The following is a 19,590-nucleotide window of genomic DNA, read 5'->3' on the forward strand; positions in this document are numbered from 1 at the left end:
GGGCAGCATCTAGAATCATACTAACATAATCAACAGACTTTAAACAAACAAATCAAAAAAATACCTATTTTGGGGGGCAACCTCCCCTCCCCCCCAACCCATTATACCTCCGAAGACCACAATTTTTCTAATGCCTTGAACGAACATTGGTACATCATGGGCGATTCAGGTTGTGGTGAAGTTTCAATGAAATTACATGTGTAGTTTCTGAGAAGAAAGCAAATATATATTTTGGGGGGTCAAACCTGGACCCACTTTGACCCCCCATAGACCCCTAAAAACTTCGATTTTCTTAGTGCCATGAACAAACTTCGGTACATCACGGGTGATGAAGGTTGTGGTCAAGTTTCATCAAAATATTGTGTGTAGTTTCAGAGAAAAAAGCAAATTCCTATTTTGGGGGGTCAAACCTGGATGCACTTTCACCCCCGGTAGATCCCCTTAAACCCAGATTTTTTAATGCCGAGAACAAACTTTCGTAACAATGCAACAAGTATCATTTGTACCAAATTTGGTCGCAATCCCATCAGCGGTTTCTGAGAAGAAGTTTCAAGTGTTTATGGACGGACAGACGACGCGCCATCAGATAAGCTCCCCTGAACTTCATTCCAGGTGAGCTAATAATCATTGGCATTCAAAAGAAACAAAAATAGGTAATGAGGATGAGCAGTGGGTAGTGTGGGAACTGATGGCTACTTTATTAAACCTTTTCTTATTAGACTGTGGACAGGCTGAGAATGCATATCTCATGCTCTGTGATTTTCTCTTTAATTTGCTTTTCTGACCACAAACTGGTCTGTGTTTCTTTTTCCTGCTTATCTGACCATGAAAATAACTCTGTGTTTTCCTCCCTTTGTACAAAAACTCCAAAATCCTGGGAAGTGACCCTCAAGGTTGCGTGTGAGATGCTTTGGGTATGAGTTATGTCCTTGGGGGAAGCTTCCTGTGGAGATGGTTATCTTTGCTCCGCTGAAACTGCCTTCATGCTTATAAGTGCGCAGTAAAAACGAGGAGAAGGGACTTGCCATTATCTGGAGCCTTCACTTTTCCGCATATGTGTGAATTTCATATTAAACGGCTTGTATCTTCAGTCATCCGACATCGGACTTCGACATTTGGTGCCGAAACCTGGGACCACCAAGCCGTGGATGGAAGGACTGACGACTCCTGGAGACGACAGAAATTGATTCAGGGTACCCACCTCAACTTAGGGAACAAGGTGAGAGACCTTTTATATCTCTCCTAGGAGCAAAGTGCTGTCATCTCCAGGTAAAATCAGACCCTTTCCTCCATGGCTTGGAGTGAGTCCAAACCAGAATTGTTAACTTGGTAAAAAGTAGTCAAGCCGTTTTTGTGGAACAGGACAAATTTTAAGGTGTAAAAGAGGTGGGACCTCTGGTATTAAGGTGTAAACGAGGTGGGACCTCTGGTATTAAGGTGGAAAAGAGGTGGGACCTCTGGTGTTACAAGGTGGGACCTTGGGAGAAAGATAATTAAGTGACTAAGGACTACAGGGAGTACCCTGAGTAGTGACCTCACGAAGAGGGAAATAAGGTGTAAGAATGGGAAATCTAAATGGGCGACTGGGTAAGACCGATCGCAGGTACTCCGGCGGAATACAAGTTGAAAACAGCAGGGGAGGAATCTGTTCAATTTGTACATCAGTCGGTTGGAATAACCGTTGGACAGAAGTCCGCATTCCCCGTTGAGGGACCGTTTCAGAGAACACGGTTAGAAAATTTGAGGAAAGCTTTGAAAGCAAGGGATGCTAAGAAAAAAGCACAAAGGTGATGATTGGGAGGCCTTCAGTCAATGGATGGAGGAGTGTGTCAGACGGGAGAGAGAATCTAAATGCGCAAGTCTAAAGAACGGACTCGACACAACAAAGAAACAGATAATTGTGCTACAGAAACAAATGGTGGCGACACAAGAGAAGGCCAACGACCAAAAGCCCGAGGAGAGGAGCGTAGCTAACTCTGATCCTCAGGTGCAACATGGACCAGACCCTTATGCAGGATTATATGCCCAGCTCATGGGCTGGAAAAGGACAGACCAAGGCAGGGATCCTAGCCCTCATGCGATAGCCCCTATGATCATGAATTTTGGTGGAAAATGAATGAATGAAATGAAATTTTTGATTGAATGAAAGAATGAATGAAAATGAATGAATATTGAAATTTGTTCTTAAATTGGAAGTAAAAAGAGGTTGTGTACATGCTGTTCGATAGTGTTTTCCTTGTATTTTGTGGTCATTGGTTTGTACTTGTGCGTGACGGTGTCTTCGTAAACAGCATTAATTTGCATATTGGATCCAGTGTTGTACTGTGTGAAGTGTTTGGCCTACATAAGCAGCGCAGTGGCTGATTAACGGGCGTTGTATTGTTGTATTGTATTGTTGTACTGTTGCAACAGGTGTTGTAACAGGTGTTGTATTAACAGGTAGATGGAGATGACGCAAGAGAGTAGCAGCAGAATAGGCTTGATGTGGGGAAACAACAAAATAATGTTGATCATGTAGAGTTCGGTAGTTCTTATTGATTAATTTGTCCACATCATGCTTGAATGAGAGAATGAGTCAGGATAAGGTTGAGAAGAAGTGTCATCATTCAACTGCTGTAAATAAAGATCATCGTGAGTTAAATTGAGGCATTGTGAAACATTTTGGACTTTTATGATTTTGTAATCAAGGTGGAAATGAAAAGTCGAGCTGTGTTTCACTGCATTTTGCATTTTGGTGAACAATCGTGTTCGTGCAAGGTTTGGGAGATGCGCTGGTACATGTATGTAACGCGTACACTGTGCTGGGAACCTTGTGCTGCGTGCGTACTAAGTATAAATGCTGAGTTTGAAATGACTGCATGACGTCACCATGCTCAGCATTCCGGTGCACGGTGTGTGAAGGAGGTTAAAGTAATGACGTCATTGCATTGGATCGCTTTGCCCAGGGATGGGTCACGTCTTGTTCAGTTGGACATCTGAAGTTCCTTTGTCAGCAGAATTTTAGAGGCACCCAAATCGTGTGACATGTTCGTTGCGCGCTGGTCAAGGCGAAGCGGAAGGACCATGCGATTGGTTTTGATGTAACATGAACGAGCACATGCATATAGGCCTACACACACACACACACACACACACACACACACACACACACACACACACACACACACGCAGCTGTCTTGGATTGGGAATATAAAGTCCAAGGGGAAGCTGTACACGGAAATCTGTCCCATAACCTACCTGTGGTTGTCTCATGTGTGCTAAATATACTCTCTTACCTGTGTTGGCATTCAATGTGAGAATAGTTAGAATTCCCGTGGTTTGGGCTAGTTCTGCCAGGTGGGTTATAAAGTATTTAGGGGCCACAGCGGTGTTGTAGAGTAGGTAGGAGGTTTCGTAAACTCTTAAATGGAATATACAGTATATCCAAGTGGAATCATGTCCAAAGTGTGCGAAGTGTTGCTGAGTTTGATATGTAACACGAGCGGGGAATCCACGGCACGAAGCTTGGAATAAGCAGGAGTTGCTGTGTCGAGTGTGGGAGAAGGGAGACAGATACGAGATACGGGCGGCTATGCACATGCGGGCATGCTTCGCCACGAGACATACATGCAAGCAATATGTGTCGTTGATGTTGTATACCTATTGTTGAAAAGGTTGGTCTGGCATCATTTGTTGATTGGATATGCAGTGGCGGTGCTGTGTTGGGGGAGCTCGTGGGGTGCATTGGGGGGGGGGGGGGGCTCGGGCCATTTGTGGCTTGGTGGAATCTGGGGTGTCATAAGCTGGATAGCGAAGGAGATGGATTGCCGACCTTGGAGGTGTTGAGTCGAGACTCGATTACATACAAATCTGTGAAATAATAATAATAATAATAATAATAATGCATTTATTTTATATAGCGCTTTTCAGGAAGCCCAAAGACGCTTTGACAGAGTGCAAAACATAATGCATAGCAAAACATAAAAACAATTGCAAAAAAAAGAAGAATCAATAGGGAAATATTCAAAGCACAAAGGAGGGAGAAGGAGAGGAGATAGTCAGGGGTTAGATGCTGTGGGTTAAATGTTGAATGCAGTGTTGAACAGGTGGGTCTTGAGTGATGTTTTGAATGTGGTGAGTGAGGAGGAGTCTCTGATGGTGTGAGGTAGCGAGTTCCAGAGGGTGGGAGCAGCGATGGAGAAGGCCCTGTCCCTCCAGGATCTAAATTTGGTCCGGATGGGGGGGGGGGGGGTCAGGAGGTTGGTACCAGCAGAGCGGAGGTTGCGGGTTTATGGCTTACCTTACCTTACCTTTATGAGCTTACCAAATGGATGTTTTAATGGTCTGAGAGCTTAATTACTGAAAAGGTCGTGCATATAGCCTGGGTTTGAATCCCGAGTCCCAACTATCAGTCAGTGTATTAATGGAGATGTATATTTGAATGGTCCAATTGCTCAGAGGGATGTCAATGCCTGAGAGATATTTATGGATCGCATGGCTGGAGAAGATAGTATAATAGAGTTTCTTCTTCTTCAAACAAGGGTGTATTGAAAGTGCTGTTCGTAATATTTGCTTAACATTAATTTTGTACCAAAATATGTTTGTCCTTCTTTAGAATTGTCCAGTTTGTTGTTTTTGACACTTCATCAGTAAATGAAGCAACAACCTCTTTCGGAGACTGTAAATACCATTAAATTCTTATTAAATTCTTCACATCTGCAGGAATATACGTACCAAAGTACTTGGTGAGATATCGTTTTGAAGCACCGCATCTTGCGTTTCAGACTACATGGGGCAGAGCTGGCATCGAGTTTGCGAGGGGACGAGTACGATGTTATCGTATGAAGTTAAATTGCCATATTATTAGTATTGTAGTTGAGCATTTTTTTAAAAATCAAGTTAAATTGCCATATTATTAGGATTGTAATTGAGCATTTTTTTAAAATCAAGTTAAATTGCCATATTATTAGGATTGTAATTGAGCATTTTTTTAAATCAAGTTAAATTGCCATATTATTAGGATTGTAATTGAGCATTTTTTTTTTGAGCATTTTTTTTTAATCAAGTTAAATTGCCATATTATTAGGATTGTAATTGAGCATTTTTTTTTATCAAGTTAAATTGCCATATTATTAGGATTGTAATTGAGCATTTTTTTTAATCAAGTTAAATTGCCATATTATTAGGATTGTAATTGAGCATTTTTTTTAAATCAAGTTCAATTGCCCTATTAGGATTGTAATTGAGCATTTTTTTAATCAAGTTAAATTGCCATATTATTAGGATTGTAATTGAGCATTTTTTTTTTATCAAGTTAAATTGCCATATTATTAGGATTGTAATTGAGCATTTTTTAAAATCAAGTTAAATTGCCATATTATTAGGATTGTAATTGAGCATTTTTTTTTATCAAGTTAAATTGCCATATTATTAGGATTGTAATTGAGCATTTTGGTTTTTTTATCAAGTTAAATTGCCATATTATTAGGATTGTAATTGAGCATTTTTTTTTTGAGCATTTTTTTTTAATCAAGTTAAATTGCCATATTATTAGGATTGTAATTGAGCATTTTTTTTTATCAAGTTAAATTGCCATATTATTAGGATTGTAATTGAGCATTTTTTTTAATCAAGTTAAATTGCCATATTATTAGGATTGTAATTGAGCATTTTTTTTAAATCAAGTTCAATTGCCCTATTAGGATTGTAATTGAGCATTTTTTTAATCAAGTTAAATTGCCATATTATTAGGATTGTAATTGAGCATTTTTTTTTTATCAAGTTAAATTGCCATATTATTAGGATTGTAATTGAGCATTTTTTAAAATCAAGTTAAATTGCCATATTATTAGGATTGTAATTGAGCATTTTTTTTTATCAAGTTAAATTGCCATATTATTAGGATTGTAATTGAGCATTTTGGTTTTTTTATCAAGTTAAATTGCCATATTATTAGGATTGTAATTGAGCATTTTTTTTAAATCTCTGCCTCAAGATAACTCATGGTATGTGACTGACAAAGGACTAAAGGGTGTTCGGATCATTGACCCCACTATGTGCTATCTGTTTGATGACTGGTCAAGCCAATGTATCATTTTGTTGTGGATTTTCATGATTTGGTAGTATTAATTGTCTGCGAAACTGTTCAAATCCAAACACTGGAACTGGATATTGTAACATGCATAGGAACGGGATGTGGACACCTGTGGATCATGAGGGGCACGTTTGCGGTGTGAAAGTCCTGCGGCGCGGGCGTGCGTGGTGACTCGAGACAGGTGTGTGGGAGGTTGAAGCAGCGTGCGAACGTGCCGACCGGGAGGGGGAAGCACGAGTGCAACGGTAAGTGTGGAGGAGAGAGTGGACAGCGAGGAGGTTGAAGGAACGAGACTGGGAGGACATTTATAGAGACGGACGGTGCTGTCGAGCGTCGGATCATCGCTACTCGGGTGCTAGCCTCGCGTGATTTGGATGATCCGGTGCTGCTCGATGATCAGTCTCGCGTGCGGAGAGTTGAGAAACAGCACCGCCTACTCTTTGCGAGGGACACCGTGGGATCTTTGATGGACACCAACGAAAACGAGTGCTGGAAGACGGGATATGGCTTAACGTCTATCCGAGGGATGGATCACACATTGTTGAATCACCTTGCCTGTGAAATATTGGGATGACAGTTTATAATGGGGTCAGGATTCAAACCCAAGCTAGACCCCTGTCTGTCTGTCTGTTTGTCTGTGAGCAGGACATCTCAAGAAGTTGTGGACAGATTCGGACGAAACCTAATTGACAGGTTAGGTGTGTCTTATGAATGACAAGGTGTGGACTTCAGATGTGGACAAAGGATGGATGACAAGGATGAGTTGTGGTCGAGTAGCTGAGTGGTGCTCTGTGGGTTGAAGCATGGCATTATTGGACTGTTTGAAAATGGCAGGCTATGGTGGGCCTGTATGGAAAGCGTGTACACTGTTGATCGAATTATGAGGCTGTTGTATTAAAATGCTGGAATGTTTTGTGCGAGCATTTTTATTCGCAGACTCATGGAGGTACAAGTAAGGTACTCGGGGAAAATGAGCCCACTTCAGCTGTCAAGTGTAAAGGTGAAAGAAGCTCTGCCAGAACCAGCATCATGACTGTGCCACCCTTTTGAGCCAGGCGATCTGCTGCTAATCAAGAACTTCAAGAGGAAGCACAGCCTCCAACTGAGGTGGACCGCACCAGGTGCTGTTGGTCACACACACTGCTGTGAAGTGTGAAGGAAAAACCTCCTGGATACACGCATCTCACTGCCAAAGGTGGGTATCCCCAGAGGCACAACACCAAGAGGCCACTCAGGGAACACCAGCACTCACCCAGGGCGCCAAACAACAACAGCACAATGGGACCGGGAGTGATGCAGATGTTGCTGCTAGTCATGATAGAGACACCGCTAGTACATAGTGAAGCTCTACTGAAACAAGACGTATGGCCAGCCAAGGGGAAAGAAACTTGTACGATGATAACAAATAGGGATCGATTAATGATGGCCCGGGGCGGGTAATGGCCCCATGAAATGAATAAAGAAATAGAGGAATTGAAATTAATTTGGCAAGATTTAGGATATACACTACTCACAATAAGTTAGGGATATTGTGGGAGTGAGTTTATTTTTTTTTATAGGGGTTAGGGTTAGGGTATTGAAATCAAGAATGCTGTGTTTTTTCACACATTAATAACCATAGAATTAGGACCAACAACTTTTTTCAACATAATTAATGCACAAAATCAACCACACCGAAGAACCTGCCAATATCCCTAACTTATTGTGAGTAGTGTATACCTCCCTCCAGGTCTTTAAAACAGCTGTTCACCACCATCTCTTGTCTTCCCCCATCCAAAACCGTGATCATTTCTACCCCTGCTAATTTCACCCCAAATCCACTTTTTTGAGTCAGCAACCCGAGAAAAAGACCTCAAAAATTCCGATGTTTCATTAAAGGCTGGGCTGCACAGGTGCTTCCATAGGGACAAGTTACCCCATGACAGTTAACATTAAGGGATATGGACCACCCTCACCAGAAAACCAAAAATAAGTGATGAGGGGGAAAACTGGAGAATCAAACACCTATTGGGGAGTTGCTAGAGAGGTGGCTGCCGCCCAAAATCGCACAAAGTGTTGGTCTTGTATGCCCATGCCGGAAAGCACCTCCACGGGTATTAGGATGAAAGTAATTCCATTGTCACTTAATGATTTGTGCTCAAATGCTTTGGGGAACACCTGTATCCAAACTACATTGGAAAGAATAGGGGTGGACAATAATGCCGAATGTGCTCGTAAATTTGAATATGTTCCCACAATCCAGGACAGGGCAACATGACCAAGGCTGGTTTGGGTGGAAAAACAAAGGGGCATTGTCTGCATGCAGGGGATAGGAAGAACAGAAATGGGCATATCAGAATGTGATTTTGTTATATCTGGGAGAAAACCAAAACCCTCAAAAGGAGCAATGACAGTTTGGGTGGGCTTACAGGATAATAGCACCACCCGAACAACTATTACTTTTTCCACTGTCCCCAAGGGGGGAGATTCAGAGGGCATGAGATGTCTTTCAAATCATATGGTTTCCCCACATGGAACAATGTTTGTCTGCGGAGATTAAGCTTACCCCTATTTATCTGATAACTAAAAGGGAGTCTGCAATTTGGGCTCAGTGGTACCAGAAATTTTGATACTGGATGATATACAAAACTCAAAATCTTCGGACTAGAAGGGCAATGTGGGATCAAAACGAATGAGAAGTTTTGGGTACACCATATTGTCCTGGGTTTTGTGGGGTCTCACCATAATTGTGGGATTAATTTTAGTTGTGTTTATAACAAAACATCTCCTTCGGATGTGCATGGAGAGATTCTTTTCTAGCTCCTCATCACAAATGGCCCAACTGGAGATGAACGAGTATGAGGAACTGCCTGATCTACCCGTTGCCCTGGATTCCAAGGAGACAGATGATCCCGACACTAGTGGCATCTGTCTTCTATCTTTTGACTATCACACTTTTTATGCCAAGCATGAAAGAATGTTGCAAGAGATTAACGATCTCCTATTTACTCCAGAGGAACGACACATCCTTATGAACATGAACCTCAATTAACTGGAGAATCAGCAAGGATTGCGTCTATGGGAGGCGAAGGGAGCCAGTCCTGTGGGGGAGGTGACGCGCCCTCCAGCAGGGCACAACTTCATCAAACCAGCCGTCTTCATTGCAGATTGGAAAGTTAAATAAAGTTCCACAAAGGTTGTTGTTCTTTGATATTGTTGCGGATATGGGACTTGGCCTCAATATCCGCTTGTAAATACTCCCCTATTTCCCCAATACTCCCCAACTATCCCCAATCCCCCATTCCCTAGTCCCATTGCCTGTAAATAACACTCTGTAGAACCGACCTTCCCCTTTTCCCCCCATTAAATGTCATGCCCAGGTCCACCGCATCTCACGTAGACAACTTTCGGACATCTTGCTAGTTATTCTTAGTCTATGTCAGTTAAGGACTCGTTTCCATTAATTCTGACTCTTCGTTGCACCAGAATGTGATTATATGGCACCAGTAGTGAGTTTAGGACCTGCCCATACCTCCTCCCATCTTCTTCCCCAAACAACAACTACAACAACAACTACAACAACAACGGCGCGGCGCGGGGGAGTGTGCGTCCTCACACCGGCTCGGTTAGCCGCCATTGACCATGCGCTCCGACGGGGTTACCACGAAGGGGCTCCTTGTCAGCTCCTCGTCAGGGGCGGAGCCAGTAACCCCCCCGCACCCAATAAGAAGGGCGGACCGATTCCATCTGGGGCGGAGCTAACTAGCTGAGGGCGTGTCACTCCCCGCCGGATATACGCAGCCACTTGCCGGACGTGACGTGAGATGCGCCCCCAGCTTGGAGAAAGAACGTGACCTTCCAGCGCTGAGTGAGACCTCCCGTATCTTTGGACTGGACCGGGTCGATTCTGTCCTTGAGCCAAGAGTGCACCTTGAGCCATCGACTACCCGCTTTCCTTGCCATCAATCCCCGTGTGAGTCAGTTTTTGTCCCGTTTATCTGTGGTCTGTCGGGAATAAGATAAGTGTGTCTAAGTGCCTACCTTACTATGCTGTCCCTCTCATTCCTGTAATCTGACCTTCCGCCCTAATATAACCTCCTCCGGAGGTCTTGAGAACTGAACCCTTGGTGTCGTGTCATTTTAATCCAGCCGTTGTGTCTTTTCCATCATTGATTTAGCATAGCGCGACTTAGTCAACGTTCGAGCATAATCGGGTAACTTGTGCGGACACGGCGGCCATTCCGCTCGGCCCACCATAACATCAAAGTCGTGTCTGTAACAATATTAAGAAAATTAATTAATTAATATTCGAACAGAAGAAGGGAATGTGGGAACTGATGGTTACTTCATTAAATTTTTTCTTGTTAGACTGCGGACAGGCTGTGAATGCATATCTCATGCTCTGTGATTTTTCTCTTTCATTTGCTTTTCTGACCACAAACTGGTCTGTGTTTCTTTTTCCTGTTTATCTGACCATGAAAATAACTCTGTGTTTTCTTCCCTTTGTACAAAAACTCCAACATCCTGGGAAGTGACCCTCAAGGTTGCGTGTGAGATGCTTTGGGTATGAGTTATGTCCTTGGGGGAAGCTTCCTGTGGAGATGGTTATCTTTGCTCCGCTGAAACTGCCTTCGTGCTTATAAACGAAGTGCGCAGTAAAAACGAGGAGAAGGGACTTGACATTATCTGGAGCCTTCCCTTTCCCGCATATGTGTGAATTCCATATTAAACGGCTTGTATCTTCAGTACGGTGTATTTAGTGTCTACATCGGACATCCGACATAGGACTTCGACAGTGGCAATGTCAACACCAATAAATATTCAATGCAAAACAGCACTAAATATTCAATAGGCAGCAAATGTTCAAATATTTATTGATAAACGTAACACCCTGGTTGAATTTTTCAGCAAACACAAGCGAAAGGACAAGGTCATAGTAACTATAAATAGCCCTTATCAGTCCGGCCGCAGCGCATCAAGCACGAGCAACCGCGTTCATTTTTTTTTTTGCCTTGGAGACAAATTCCGGGAATGTGGTTGCTAGGGGAAAGCTGATTACATGGAGGCTCCGCCCTGTAAACTTTATTTCTCGGCAGGGAAAACGATCAAAAACGATTGCAGCTTGATGGAGTACTGATCTCCCCTCTGGGCTGGCGCTCCTGCCTCACACCGAGCTCGGCTTCACGCTGTAGATACCAAGACTTTCAGAATCATTGGAATCTCCCACGATGAAGCTGATTCTGAGGGCCTTTCTTTCTCTCACCGCAGGCAGGTAGGTGGTCTTTCTGTCTTCTACCGACTCCTCTCTGGCCTTGCTCCCTCTGCTTTGTCTGTGCTCTGTCCCCCAAATATTCCTGCAGGACACACAGATCTGCCAGCAACCCTCTTCTGGTGAAACTGCCAAAATCAAGACTCTCTGCTCACCTTCACTCTTTCATTTCTCTTTTCTGCCACCTCTGGAACAAACTCCCACACTCTCTTCAATCCCTCTCCTCCCTCCAGGTCTTTAAAACAGCTATTCACCACCATCTTTTAGCTTCCCCCATCCAAAACCTTGATCTTTTCTACCCACGTTAAAACACCCCAAATCCGCCTCTTTCAATCTTCTACTTCTTTCATGGAATTTCTCATAGTGTTAATTTGTTTTATAGCATTTGCACCTCCCGCTCTCCTGTCCTTCCCCCACCTCCCCAGCCCTCTCTCTTCCACAGATCTACCAATGTCCCTGTTCTCTACTGTTGTTGTGCTTGTGTGCTTCACTCTCTCTCTCCCCCTCTTGTCTCCCGCTCCCTTTATTATATGTTTTATGTGTCTTTATGTTTTTGTGTTTTAAGTGTTAGCTCTTACACGAGCCTCGACTTTGTATACAAAACAAAAAGTGTTCAGGTTTTCTTCGGTAACCAACAGAATGTTAATGATAATGATAACGGTACATAATGATAGCGCAGCAAGTGCGAGACGGCTTCTGTGTTTATTTATTTACCATTGAGCTTCAGTGTGTCTGTCCAGGCCACAACTTTTTAACAATTGAGCAATTGTCAACAAATCTTCAACAAACCTTTATTGTAAGAATATGGAGAACACCAATGAATAAAATGCACAAATATATATGTATATGTTTTTAATTGTTGTTTTCATCAAGTGTAGTTTGAGTACAAAGCGGACGTGGATGGGTTTGTATTTTGGGATGCTTTTTAGGTCCTCTTTTGACACTCTTTATTCACACCAGCCATCTCTCTTACTTCCCTCTGTCCAGTTTCCTGCTTTTTCTGCATTTACCCTAGTTGAGTTATTTTTATTTACTCGGGCACCACTCATTTTAATTCCCACTGCTCAATTTTCATTCCCCTAATGTTACCTGCCAGCTGCTCACCCTTTGCTTTTGTATTCCCCTGGTATTCCATAATTTGCCACACTTCCATATGTATTTCAGCCATTTGCTTCCGATTCGCTTCAATTTTATTTGTAATATCAATTCCCATCCTTGTCATTTCTGTGGTAATTTCAGTCATTTTTCTATCCATTTCAATCTGACTTTCTTTTGCCTTTTTAGTTTGTCATTCTTTTATCTCTCCGGTCTGTTATTTTAGTCCTCCCATTTGTTATTTCATGCTTTTATCCATCATTTTTAGCAACTGTTATTTAATTCCTACCATTTTCTCTTTATACTCGTATCTATCTTTTCTCTGACCTATTCATTCTGCTCTTTGTTCATAATTGGATCATCTGGAAGAACTTCATCATCTCCCTCCATGCTCTGCTCCCTTTGAAGGCATTGTTCCACTTTGCTCACCAAATCCAGAAAATGTCTCTTCACTCTCTCGTGGTTCTTCCACTGATATATTACTCGGTGATGAAACATTGCAGCCAGGTGCTCACCCCACACGGCTGCTGGTGGTACCGCAGCATCCACAAATGCCAATCCTCCCCTGCGATATTCTCCTCATTCATGGTGTTTGTTACAATTTATTTTTAAATGTCACCCTTATGCCAAATTCAAATGAAATACATTTTTCGCCAAAATTCCACTCAATTTAGAGGTGATTTACAATTTTCCTGACACCCAAATTGAATTAACAATTTCTCTGGGGAGGGTCTGATACCACTCTGAATCCCACTCCTGACACCAGTGTAAAAATCACCCAGTCGAGCCCGACTGGATTTGAACCAGGTGATGTCAGAGTCCCCATTCCACAAAACAAACAATAGCCCTTTTTAAGGCCATTTTCCCTGCTAGAGCGGGGGTTAGCCTTGCAGGCCACATGACAATCATCATGGTTCCCTTTTTGAGGCAATGTTTTTATGGCCGGATGCCCTTCCTGACGCCAACCCTTTGGTCATCTCTTATGATACGCAGGGATACGGTGTACCAATTCTAAACCGGGGCACAAACCGGCACATTCATCCCAGCAAGCTGGTATTCAATTTGCCGACATCGGAAGGATGATAGGCTGAGTCAATCCCCCTGGCGTTAATTCAGCGATCAACCGGGATTCAAACTCAGGATCCGAGGATCCCAAGCCAGCACCCCAACCTCTTAAGCCACATTCTGCAAGATGGTTTTAATTTAAATGATGTCGGCTTTCATATAAATCACAAAGCACTCCAAATGTACTTGTATATAACTGTCATTCATTCTAAAAAGGCTTCGGCACTATCGAGCGATTATTTATTTTTATTTTTATTTTTTTAACTACAAAAAAACAAACTTTTTTTTTTTTGCCTAAAACGCTCCCAAGCACTCACTGATGAACCTCTGAAAGTTTGATGAAGATCCGTTCAGCCATCTCTGAATAAAACGCGGACACACACACAGACAACTCGCGTTTATATATATACTAGCAGAGGTACCCGGCTTTGCACGGGAGTGGGAGGAGGAGGGGAGGGGGAAGAGGAGGGGAGGGGAACGGGGGGGAGGGGGGAGGGGGGAAGCGGGGGAGGGGAATGGGGGGGGAGGGGGAAGGGGGGGGAGGGGGGAGGGGAAGGGGGGAGGGAAGGGTGCGGGGGTGCCCAGGGGAAGAAGGGCCCCTCCCCTCCCCCTCCCCCCCTTTCCCCTCCCCTCCCCCTTCCCCCTCCCCCTCCCCCTTCCCCCTCCCCTCCCCCCCTCCCATCCCCTTCCCCCTCGTTCCCCTCCCCTTCTCTTCCCCCTCCCCTCCTCCTCCCCCTTCACACCAGGGGGGTTGACTCAGCCTGTCATCCCACCGAGGTCGGAAGTCGGAACTCATTGTCGTCAAATAAATGTAGCCTGTATGTTTCACTCTTTGTCACATGCCGTTGGTCCCATGTCAATCGGATGAAGTTGAAAAATTAACGTTACGAAGGTTCTCTGGGACGTACTGATTCCGAATAATGAAGTTGAAAAATTAACGTTCCGAAATACGCTAATTACGCTAACAGAAGCGCTGGAGGGAGCACTGCGCTCCCTCCCTTAGATTCCCTCCCTCTTCTGCTAGCGCTAATTACGCGTAACACACTAATTTTAAAACCCGAAGTTGTTTTAATTTTAAGGTGTGCTGTAGTCAGAAGCGCTAGAAGCGCTGCGCTCCCTCCCTTCGAATCCCTCTCTCTTCTGCTAGTGCTAATAATACGCTAATTTTAAAACCCGAAATTTTTTAAATGTTTATGTCTCCGTGACATTCCTGGGACCATCCCGAGTCGAACAGTACTTTCCGCTCGCAAATCCGTCCACGGGTTCTCGAGATCTTAGAGATCATAGATACATAGATCAGGACCAACTCTACTTTATATATATAGATAGTGGACGCAAGTCAAAACTGGGCGTAGTGGAGAGTGTATGCGGGCTGGCGCCTGGCAGACGTTATCGGGATACATAATTCTAAAAATTATGATTATTGTGAACACTGGTAGGCGGGCTAGTAGACGGTAGTGGGGTTGGGTGGTTTAATTGACAATGTAAAATTGCGGCTTGTTAAATGATGCAAATTTACAAAAACTTGAACACTTAACATATTTTGTAAGTTAATATTGTTAACTCACCTGTTACCGGTGTTGTAGGTGGCCTGGTAGACGGTAGTGGGGTTGCCGGCGGGCTGGTTAATGGAAGTGGGGTTGCAGGCGGTCCGGTAGACGGTAGTGGTGTTGTAGACGGTAGACGTTAGTCTGTGGTTAACGTTCCGAAATACGCTAATTACGCTAACAGAAGCGCTGGAGGGAGCACTGCGCTCCCTCCCTTAGATTCCCTCCCTCTTCTGCTAGCGCTAATTACGCGTAACACACTAATTTTAAAACCCGAAGTTTTTTTAATTTTAAGGTGTGCTGTAGTCAGAAGCGCTAGAAGCGCTGCGCTCCCTCCCTTCGAATCCCTCTCTCTTCTGCTAGTGCTAATAATACGCTAATTTTAAAACCCGAAATTTTTTTAATGTTTATGTCTCCGTGACATTCCTGGGACCATCCCGAGTCGAACAGTACTTTCCGCTCGCAAATCCGTCCACGGGTTCTCGAGATCTTAGAGATTGTAGACCCGAAGTTTTTTTAATTTTAAGGTGTGCTGTAGTCAGAAGCGCTAGAAGCGCTGCGCTCCCTCCCTTCGAATCCCTCTCTTCTGCCGCTTCTGCGCCGGCAATGCTTCTGCTACGCTAATTTTAAAACCCGAAATTTTTAAAATGTTTATGTCTCCGTGACATTCCTGGGACCATCCCGAGTCGAACAGTACTTTCCGCTCGCAAATCCGTCCACGGGTTCTCGAGATCTTAGAGATTGTAGACCCGAAGTTTTTTTAATTTTAAGGTGTGCTGTAGTCAGAAGCGCTAGAAGCGCTGCGCTCCCTCCCTTCGAATCCCTCTCTCTTCTGCTAGTGCTAATAATACGCTAATTTTAAAACCCGAAATTTTTTAAATGTTTATGTCTCCGTGACATTCCTGGGACCATCCCGAGTCGAACAGTACTTTCCGCTCGCAAATCCGTCCACGGGTTCTCGAGATCTTAGAGATCATAGATAGAGGCCAACTCTACTTTATATATATAGATATATATATATATATATATATATATATATATATATATATATATATTGTTGCGGATCTCCAACGTCGGCCTTCCCCTTACCAAGGGGGGATGAATCCCCTTGGCTTTTTACTAGCTGACGCGATCCGGGGCTATCACGTTCCTTCCGGTCAGCGCTGAATAGGGTGGTAGGTCGAATTCGTCCTATTACCTAAGTACCAGCGCCTCCCAGGAAGCAAGGAAATAACCCCACCCGAACCACGGTTTCAGTGGACACGCCGAGCGATAGCGAGCCACGATTCGGGCCGTTAACAGGAACTAACCCGATTGGAGCGGTTGTGATCGTGCCACGCTTACCCAATGGAGAAATCACTAAGATAGTGGGGCAGCTTAGGTAGTGGATGGGGACATGCCGGATAAAAGCACTAAAATTTTATCAGGCAATCTTCAGTGTCCCAGCTATGATTCGATAACCGGCGCCAAGCGATACTACCACTCTTATTTGAAATTTTTTTTTGTTTGTGAAATTTCTTTTTGAAATTTTTGGGGAAAATTTTTTTTCTTGGTTTTTTGAAAAGAAATGTTTTTATTGCAGAAATGAGAATCTTTTCCGCACATTTTGGTGTAATTGTTTTTAAAATCGAACATCTAGAAGTATTTTAAAACAATATTTAAAAATTAGGTGTCTCGGGTGCATTTCCTCAATTTGGAAAATTCTTGGGAATTTCTTGGAAAAAATTTTTTTTTGGTTTTTGGAAAAGAAATGTTTTTATTGCAGAAATGAGAATCTTTTCCGAACATTTTGGTGTAATTGTTTTTAAAATCGAACATCTAGAAGTATTTTAAAACAATATTTGAAAATTAGTGTCTCGGGTGCATTTCCTCAGCATCTAAGCTTCAATTCTAGAACCGGCGCCAAACGATCCGAACAGCAAGATGCATGCACAATAGACATTTATATTTTTTAAATTTAATTACATGCATATTATATTAAATCTGCTATATGTTGAAATTATATCTGCTATATGTTGCATGGCAAAAGAAGAGGTGGTCAAGGGAGATTGTATAGCCTGGTCTGCCTACCATGCCTCGTTTCAAAACAGTCCTGCTCAAGAAGTAGAAGCTGCCATCACTCAACTTCTGCCTCTCTTCAATGAGAAGGCAGCCACACCTGCAATGATCAAGCATGGAATGGATGTCATCCATGAATCTACACAGTTCCTGAACCCTGGACAGATTCCAATAATAGCAATGGATGCTCTGCTGTATGCGCTTGCCAAGTTCATTCAGTGGCACTGGCCTACCACACACGGTGAAGACCAGTATGTTGTCATGTTCGGCGGACTCCACCTGGAGATGGCGGTGTGGAAGACACTTGGAGACTACCTAGACGGATCTGGATGGGCGACAGCAATAAACCAGGCAGGCATAGCCTCTGCTGGCACAGCTGAATCCTTCCTGAAGGCATCACACCTGACGAGAACCAGGCATGCCCACAAAGTCAGCGCTCTGGCACTCTCCAAGCTGCAAAATGATGCCTACCTGAAGGGAGCTGCTGGTGCAGCAACTGAAGATAGGACAGAAGAGGACTGGAAACAAAGCATGATCACGAAGAGTCCAACCTTTCAGTACTGGGACACCATCCTGAGGATTGAGCTCCTGGGACTGACCTTCGTTCGCGCTCACATAGAAAGAGACTTTCCCCTGTATGTCGAGTCTCTGAAAGCCCTGGCACCATGGTTCTTCGCACTTGACCACCATAATTATGCCAGATGGGTCCCGATCCACATCCGCGACATGGAGAGCCTCCCTCCAACAATCGAAGAGGAGTTTATTGTCAGAGGCAACTGGGTTGTTCAGAAGACAGCCAGAAGGTTCTCCAGCATTCCGATCGACCAAGCCCATGAACAAAATAATGAGCTTGTGAAGGGCCCTGGAGGAGCAGTCGGCCTGACTGAAAACCCACCAGCCTTCAAGAAGTGGATGATCACCGGACCTGAGCAGGCACGCATTCTCACTGAGTTTGAGCGGGAGTACACTGCCATCTCAGAAGATGAACGCCAGCACCACGAAGAAGGTCTGTCTGCGCAGAAGACATTTCACGAGCAAACACTGGGCCTTATTCAAGTTATCAACGAGATGAGCAACCCGTTCCTAGATGAAGGAAGCGAGCTGATTGCACTCGACACGCTGCATGTGATTGAAGAATCTGTAGCCAACACTGTGCATACCATAGAAGAAGTGGGAAAGGCTCAGTACGACAGCTACAACAAGACTATCATCACTGAATGAAGGCAGTCCATCCATGAGCCTGTGAAGAGGAACTCATTGTCTCTCTTCAGGTCACCATCCAAGGGGAAGAGGAAGCAGTCAGAGGATGTTTCCCTGTTGAAAGATGATGTGTCCCTCTTCTCTCGTCTGTACATAGTTGATCAGAACAGGGATACAGATATGGGAACCTTCTTCCAGCATGAAAATCATCCGCACCCCCCTTCTCTATCTGAAAGAGGACAACTGCGCCAAGGAAAGAAGTCAGACCTCATTGGTATCCTTGTGCAAGAACCACAAAACTCTGCAAGAACCATTTCCAAATTGAAGAAATGCACCTGAGACACCTAATTTTCAAATATTGTTTTAAAATACTTCTAGATGTTCGATTTTAAAAACAATTACACCAAAATGTTCGGAAAAGATTCTCATTTCTGCAATAAAAACATTTCTTTTCCAAATCCCCCCCCCAATTTTTTTTTCCCAAAATTTTCAAAAAACAAATTCACAAATAATAAAAGATTTCAAATAAGAGTGGTTGTATCGCTTGGCGCCGGTTATAGAATCATAGCTGGGACCCTGAAGATTGCCTGATAAAATGTTGGTGCTTTTATCCGGCATGTCCCCATCCCTTTGAAATTCGGTGCCAAGCTGCCTCACTAAGACGGTCGAATTAAGAGGAAACAGGAAGAACAAGTAATTTATTACACACTTTGTACAAGGAAGAAGAAGAAGAAGAAGAAGGAACAATGTACAGTGAAGAAGAAGAAGCAGATACACAGGGCAGCCTTATAACAGTCTTAACTTATCCCTGGACACGGGCCCGTTCGCACTCAGACTGAGACTCACACGTCACACGGGGTTGTAGATGGTCGGGTTGAGGGTCCACAGATGGCGTCCACAGCTTGCTCCGGTCCCCGACTCATACCCCGAAGGAGATGGTAGATGGCAGGCAAGCTCTCCGCGTGTCGTTAGCTAGGATCAGACAATTATATTGGGAGAGGTGAGCTGGGCGATTACACTGGCATACGTAATAGATATACCGGCACTTTATACGCGTCCCCAGTATAGTTCAATACAATGCGCCGCTTTCCCAAGTCCTCTGGAATGCGTCGCTCCAGCAATGCTTTCACAACGACACGTCTTTTGACACAGGGTGCTCTCCAATCAGGCCTCTTTCAATAGTCCTTCACAGTCTTTATCACGCGGGTCCTTTCACCATCAAAGTTCCCCCAGCGAGTCCTCCGGCAAAGCGCAGTTCCTTCAGACCTCTCCCTTCTCATAACTCTGTTCAAGTCCTCTCCCTT

At 43.9% G+C, this 19,590-nt stretch overlaps 1 long non-coding RNA gene across 1 annotated transcript in view; it reads right to left on the reverse strand.

The window, feature by feature from the left end:
* Nucleotides 1-19,590, reverse strand: part of LOC144890860 (uncharacterized) — a 40,747-nt gene that overhangs the window by 1,296 nt on the left and 19,861 nt on the right. Inside the window, exon 2 of the long non-coding RNA XR_013622536.1 lies at nt 19,133-19,258. This is a non-coding gene — a long non-coding RNA (uncharacterized LOC144890860). The remainder of the gene's footprint in view (nt 1-19,132; nt 19,259-19,590) is intronic.

This window comes from Myxine glutinosa, chromosome 2 (assembly GCF_964187855.1).
Source record: "Myxine glutinosa chromosome 2, kmMyxGlut1.1, whole genome shotgun sequence".
Taxonomy (NCBI): Eukaryota; Metazoa; Chordata; class Myxini; order Myxiniformes; family Myxinidae; genus Myxine; species Myxine glutinosa.